This window comes from Amblyomma mixtum, chromosome 10, assembly GCF_055824585.1.
Source record: "Amblyomma mixtum isolate Tamu chromosome 10, ASM5582458v1, whole genome shotgun sequence".
Taxonomy (NCBI): domain Eukaryota; kingdom Metazoa; phylum Arthropoda; class Arachnida; order Ixodida; family Ixodidae; genus Amblyomma; species Amblyomma mixtum.
Genome location: NC_143021.1, coordinates 38,969,313 through 38,975,970, shown reverse-complemented (window position 1 = coordinate 38,975,970; position 6,658 = coordinate 38,969,313).

Sequence of the window (6,658 nt, the reverse complement as noted above, 5' to 3'; positions counted from 1 at the left end):
GTTAGGTTAGGTTAGGTTAGGTTAGCTTAGGTTAGGTTAGGTTAGGTTAGGTTAGGTTAGGTTAGGTTAGGTTAGGTTAGCTTAGGTTAGGTTAGGTTAGGTTAGGTTAGGTTAGCTTAGCTTAGCTTAGCTTAGCTTAGCTTAGCTTAGCTTAGCTTAGCTTAGCTTAGGTTAGGTTAGGTTAGGTTAGGTTAGGTCAGGTTAGGTTAGGTTAGGTTAGGTTAGGTTAGGTTAGGTCAGGTCAGGTTAGGTTAGGTCAGGTTAGGTTAGGTTAGGTTAGGTTAGGTCAGGTCAGGTCAGGTTAGGTTAGGTTAGGTTAGGTTAGGTTAGGTTAGGTTAGGTTAGGTTAGGTTAGGTTAGGTCAGGTCAGGTCAGGTCAGGTCAGGTCAGGTCAGGTCAGGTCAGGTCAGGTCAGGTCAGGTTAGGTTAGGTTAGGTTAGGTTAGGTTAGGTCAGGTCAGGTCAGGTCAGGTCAGGTCAGGTCAGGTCAGGTCAGGTTAGGTTAGGTTAGGTTAGGTTAGGTTAGGTTAGGTTAGGTTAGGTTAGGTTAGGTTAGGTTAGGTTAGGTTAGGTTAGGTTAGGTTAGGTTAGGTTAGGTTAGCTTAGCTTAGCTTAGCTTAGCTTAGCTTAGCTTAGGTTAGGTTAGGTTAGGTTAGGTTAGGTTAGGTTAGGTTAGGTTAGGTTGGGTTAGGTTAGGTTAGGTTAGGTTAGGTTAGGTTAGGTTAGGTTAGGTTAGGTTAGGTTAGGTTAGGTTAGGCTAGGTTAGGTTAGGTTAGGTTAGGTTAGGTTAGCTTAGCTTAGCTTAGCTTAGCTTAGCTTAGCTTAGCTTAGCTTAGGTTAGGTTAGGTTAGGTTAGGTTAGGTTAGGTTAGGTTAGGTTAGGTTAGCTTAGGTTAGGTTAGGTTAGGTTAGGTTAGGTTAGGTTAGGTTAGGTTAGGTTAGGTTAGGTTAGGTTAGGTTAGCTTAGGTTAGGTTAGCTTAGGTTAGGTTAGGTTAGGTTAGGTTAGGTTAGGTTAGCTTAGCTTAGCTTAGCTTAGCTTAGCTTAGCTTAGCTTAGCTTAGGTTAGGTTAGGTTAGGTTAGGTTAGGTTAGGTTAGGTTAGGTTAGGTTAGGTTAGCTTAGCTTAGCTTAGCTTAGCTTAGCTTAGCTTAGCTTAGCTTAGCTTAGCTTAGGTTAGGTTAGGTTAGGTTAGGTTAGGTTAGGTTAGGTTAGGTTAGGTTAGCTTAGCTTAGCTTAGCTTAGCTTAGCTTAGCTTAGCTAAGCTAAGCTTAGCTTAGCTTAGCTTAGCTTAGCTTAGCTTAGGTTAGGTTAGGTTAGGTTAGGTTAGGTTAGGTTAGGTTAGGTTAGGTTAGGTTAGGTTAGGTTAGGTTAGGTTAGGTTAGGTTAGGTTAGGTTAGGTTAGGTTAGGTTAGGTTAGGTTAGGTTAGGTTAGGTTAGGTTAGGTTAGGTTAGGTTAGCTTAGCTTAGCTTAGCTTAGCTTAGCTTAGCTTAGCTTAGGTTAGGTTAGGTTAGGTTAGGTTAGGTTAGGTTAGGTTAGGTTAGGTTAGGTTAGGTTAGGTTAGGTTAGGTTAGGTTAGGTTAGGTTAGGTTAGCTTAGCTTAGCTTAGCTTAGCTTAGCTTAGCTCAGCTCAGCTCAGCTCAGCTCAGCTTAGCTTAGCTTAGCTTAGCTTAGCTTAGCTTAGGTTAGGTTAGGTTAGGTTAGGTTAGGTTAGGTTAGGTTAGCTTAGCTTAGCTTAGCTTAGCTTAGCTTAGCTTAGGTTAGGTTAGGTTAGGTTAGGTTAGGTTAGGTTAGCTTAGGTTAGGTTAGGTTAGGTTAGGTTAGGTTAGGTTAGGTTAGGTTAGGTTAGGTTAGCTTAGCTTAGCTTAGCTTAGCTTAGCTTAGCTTAGCTTAGCTTAGGTTAGGTTAGGTTAGGTTAGGTTAGGTTAGGTTAGGTTAGGTTAGGTTAGGTTAGGTTAGCTTAGCTTAGCTTAGCTTAGCTTAGCTTAGCTTAGCTTAGCTTAGCTTAGCTTAGCTTAGCTTAGGTTAGGTTAGGTTAGGTTAGGTTAGCTTAGGTTAGGTTAGGTTAGGTTAGGTTAGGTTAGGTTAGGTTAGGTTAGGTTAGGTTAGCTTAGGTTAGGTTAGGTTAGGTTAGGTTAGGTTAGGTTAGGTTAGCTTAGCTTAGCTTAGCTTAGCTTAGCTTAGCTTAGCTTAGCTTAGGTTAGGTTAGGTTAGGTTAGGTTAGGTTAGGTTAGGTCAGGTTAGGTTAGGTTAGGTTAGGTTAGGTTAGGTTAGGTTAGGTCAGGTCAGGTTAGGTTAGGTCAGGTTAGGTTAGGTTAGGTTAGGTTAGGTCAGGTCAGGTCAGGTTAGGTTAGGTTAGGTTAGGTTAGGTTAGGTTAGGTTAGGTTAGGTTAGGTTAGGTTAGGTTAGGTCAGGTCAGGTCAGGTCAGGTCAGGTCAGGTCAGGTCAGGTCAGGTCAGGTCAGGTCAGGTCAGGTCAGGTCAGGTTAGGTTAGGTTAGGTTAGGTTAGGTTAGGTCAGGTCAGGTCAGGTCAGGTCAGGTCAGGTCAGGTCAGGTTAGGTTAGGTTAGGTTAGGTTAGGTTAGGTTAGGTTAGGTTAGGTTAGGTTAGGTTAGGTTAGGTTAGGTTAGGTTAGGTTAGGTTAGGTTAGGTTAGGTTAGGTTAGGTTAGGTTAGGTTAGGTTAGGTTAGGTTAGGTTAGGTTAGCTTAGCTTAGCTTAGCTTAGCTTAGCTTAGCTTAGCTTAGCTTAGGTTAGGTTAGGTTAGGTTAGGTTAGGTTAGGTTAGGTTAGGTTAGGTTAGGCTAGGTTAGGTTAGGTTAGGTTAGGTTAGCTTAGCTTAGCTTAGCTTAGCTTAGCTTAGCTTAGCTTAGCTTAGCTTAGCTTAGGTTAGGTTAGGTTAGGTTAGGTTAGGTTAGGTTAGGTTAGGTTAGCTTAGGTTAGGTTAGGTTAGGTTAGGTTAGGTTAGGTTAGCTTAGCTTAGCTTAGCTTAGCTTAGCTTAGCTTAGCTTAGCTTAGGTTAGGTTAGGTTAGGTTAGGTTAGGTTAGGTTAGGTTAGGTTAGGTTAGGTTAGGTTAGGTTAGGTTAGGTTAGGTTAGCTTAGCTTAGCTTAGCTTAGCTTAGCTTAGCTTAGCTTAGCTTAGCTTAGCTTAGCTTAGCTTAGGTTAGGTTAGGTTAGGTTAGGTTAGGTTAGGTTAGGTTAGGTTAGGTTAGGTTAGGTTAGGTTAGGTTAGGTTAGGTTAGGTTAGGTTAGGTTAGCTTAGCTTAGCTTAGCTTAGCTTAGCTTAGCTTAGCTTAGCTTAGCTTAGGTTAGGTTAGGTTAGGTTAGGTTAGGTTAGGTTAGGTTAGGTTAGGTTAGGTTAGGTTAGGTTAGGTTAGGTTAGGTTAGGTTAGGTTAGGTTAGGTTAGGTTAGGTTAGGTTAGGTTAGGTTAGGTTAGGTTAGGTTAGGTTAGGTTAGGTTAGGTTAGGTTAGGTTAGGCTAGGTTAGGTTAGGTTAGGTTAGGTTAGGCTAGGTTAGGTTAGGTTAGGTTAGGTTAGGTTAGGTTAGGTTAGGTTAGGTTAGGTTAGGTTAGGTTAGGTTAGCTTAGCTTAGCTTAGCTTAGCTTAGCTTAGCTTAGCTTAGCTTAGCTTAGCTTAGCTTAGGTTAGGTTAGGTTAGGTTAGGTTAGGTTAGGTTAGGTTAGGTTAGGTTAGGTTAGGTTAGGTTAGGTTAGGTTAGGTTAGGTTAGGTTAGGTTAGGTTAGGTTAGGTTAGGTTAGGTTAGGTTAGGTTAGGTTAGGTTAGGTTAGGTTAGGTTAGGTTAGGTTAGGTTAGGTTAGGTTAGCTTAGCTTAGCTTAGCTTAGCTTAGCTCAGCTCAGCTTAGCTTAGCTTAGCTTAGCTTAGCGTAGCTTAGCTTAGCTTAGCTTAGGTTAGGTTAGGTTAGGTTACGTTAGGTTAGGTTAGGTTAGGTTAGGTTAGGTTAGGTTAGGTTAGGTTAGCTTAGCTTAGCTTAGCTTAGCTTAGCTTAGCTTAGCTTAGGTTAGGTTAGGTTAGGTTAGGTTAGGTTAGGTTAGGTTAGGTTAGCTTAGGTTAGGTTAGGTTAGGTTAGGTTAGGTTAGGTTAGGTTAGGTTAGCTTAGGTTAGGTTAGGTTAGGTTAGGTTAGGTTAGGTTAGGTTAGCTTAGCTTAGCTTAGCTTAGCTTAGCTTAGCTTAGCTTAGCTTAGCTTAGCTTAGCTTAGGTTAGGTTAGGTTAGGTTAGGTTAGGTTAGGTTAGGTTAGGTTAGGTTAGGTTAGCTTAGCTTAGCTTAGCTTAGCTTAGCTTAGCTTAGCTTATTTTAGCTTAGCTTAGCTTAGCTTAGGTTAGGTTAGGTTAGGTTAGGTTAGGTTAGGTTAGGTTAGGTTAGGTTAGGTTAGGTTAGGTTAGGTTAGCTTAGCTTAGCTTAGCTTAGCTTAGCTTAGCTTAGCTTAGCTTAGCTTAGCTTAGCTTAGCTTAGCTTAGGTTAGGTTAGGTTAGGTTAGGTTAGGTTAGGTTAGGTTAGGTTAGCTTAGGTTAGGTTAGGTTAGGTTAGGTTAGGTTAGGTTAGGTTAGGTTAGGTTAGCTTAGGTTAGGTTAGGTTAGGTTAGGTTAGGTTAGGTTAGGTTAGCTTAGCTTAGCTTAGCTTAGCTTAGCTTAGCTTAGCTTAGCTTAGCTTAGCTTAGGTTAGGTTAGGTTAGGTTAGGTTAGGTTAGGTCAGGTTAGGTTAGGTTAGGTTAGGTTAGGTTAGGTCAGGTCAGGTTAGGTTAGGTCAGGTTAGGTTAGGTTAGGTTAGGTTAGGTCAGGTCAGGTCAGGTTAGGTTAGGTTAGGTTAGGTTAGGTTAGGTTAGGTTAGGTTAGGTTAGGTCAGGTCAGGTCAGGTCAGGTCAGGTCAGGTCAGGTCAGGTCAGGTCAGGTCAGGTCAGGTCAGGTCAGGTTAGGTTAGGTTAGGTTAGGTTAGGTTAGGTCAGGTCAGGTCAGGTCAGGTCAGGTCAGGTCAGGTCAGGTCAGGTTAGGTTAGGTTAGGTTAGGTTAGGTTAGGTTAGGTTAGGTTAGGTTAGGTTAGGTTAGGTTAGGTTAGGTTAGGTTAGGTTAGGTTAGGTTAGCTTAGCTTAGCCTAGCTTAGCTTAGCTTAGCTTAGCTTAGCTTAGCTTAGCTTAGGTTAGGTTAGGTTAGGTTAGGTTAGGTTAGGTTAGGTTAGGTTGGGTTAGGTTAGGTTAGGTTAGGTTAGGTTAGGTTAGGTTAGGTTAGGTTAGGTTAGGTTAGGTTAGGCTAGGTTAGGTTAGGTTAGGTTAGGTTAGCTTAGCTTAGCTTAGCTTAGCTTAGCTTAGCTTAGCTTAGCTTAGGTTAGGTTAGGTTAGGTTAGGTTAGGTTAGGTTAGGTTAGGTTAGCTTAGGTTAGGTTAGGTTAGGTTAGGTTAGGTTAGGTTAGGTTAGGTTAGGTTAGGTTAGCTTAGGTTAGGTTAGCTTAGGTTAGGTTAGGTTAGGTTAGGTTAGGTTAGGTTAGGTTAGGTTAGCTTAGCTTAGCTTAGCTTAGCTTAGCTTAGCTTAGGTTAGGTTAGGTTAGGTTAGGTTAGGTTAGGTTAGGTTAGGTTAGGTTAGGTTAGCTTAGCTTAGCTTAGCTTAGCTTAGCTTAGCTTAGCTTAGCTTAGCTTAGGTTAGGTTAGGTTAGGTTAGGTTAGGTTAGGTTAGGTTAGGTTAGGTTAGGTTAGGTTAGGTTAGCTTAGCTTAGCTTAGCTTAGCTTAGCTTAGCTTAGCTTAGCTTAGCTTAGCTAAGCTAAGCTTAGCTTAGCTTAGCTTAGCTTAGCTTAGCTTAGCTTAGCTTAGCTTAGGTTAGGTTAGGTTAGGTTAGGTTAGGTTAGGTTAGGTTAGGTTAGGTTAGGTTAGGTTAGGTTAGGTTAGGTTAGGTTAGGTTAGGTTAGGTTAGGTTAGGTTAGGTTAGGTTAGGTTAGGTTAGGTTAGCTTAGCTTAGCTTAGCTTAGCTTAGCTTAGCTTAGCTTAGCTTAGCTTAGCTTAGGTTAGGTTAGGTTAGGTTAGGTTAGGTTAGGTTAGGTTAGGTTAGGTTAGGTTAGGTTAGGTTAGGTTAGGTTAGGTTAGGTTAGGTTAGGTTAGGTTAGGTTAGCTTAGCTTAGCTTAGCTTAGCTTAGCTTAGCTTAGCTTAGCTTAGCTCAGCTCAGCTCAGCTCAGCTTAGCTTAGCTTAGCTTAGCTTAGCTTAGCTTAGGTTAGGTTAGGTTAGGTTAGGTTAGGTTAGGTTAGGTTAGGTTAGGTTAGGTTAGGTTAGGTTAGGATAGGTTAGGTTAGCTTAGCTTAGCTTAGCTTAGCTTAGCTTAGCTTAGGTTAGGTTAGGTTAGGTTAGGTTAGGTTAGGTTAGGTTAGCTTAGGTTAGGTTAGGTTAGGTTAGGTTAGGTTAGGTTAGGTTAGGTTAGGTTAGGTTAGGTTAGGTTAGCTTAGGTTAGGTTAGGTTAGGTTAGGTTAGGTTAGGTTAGGTTAGGTTAGGTTAGGTTAGCTTAGGTTAGGTTAGGTTAGGTTAGGTTAGGTTAGCTTAGCTTAGCTTAGCTTAGCTTAGCTTAGGTTAGGTTAGGTTAGGTTAGGTTAGGTTAGGTTAGGTTAGGTTAGGTTAGGTTAGGTTAGCTTAGGTTAGGTTAGGTTAGGTTAGGTTAGGTTAGGTTAGGTT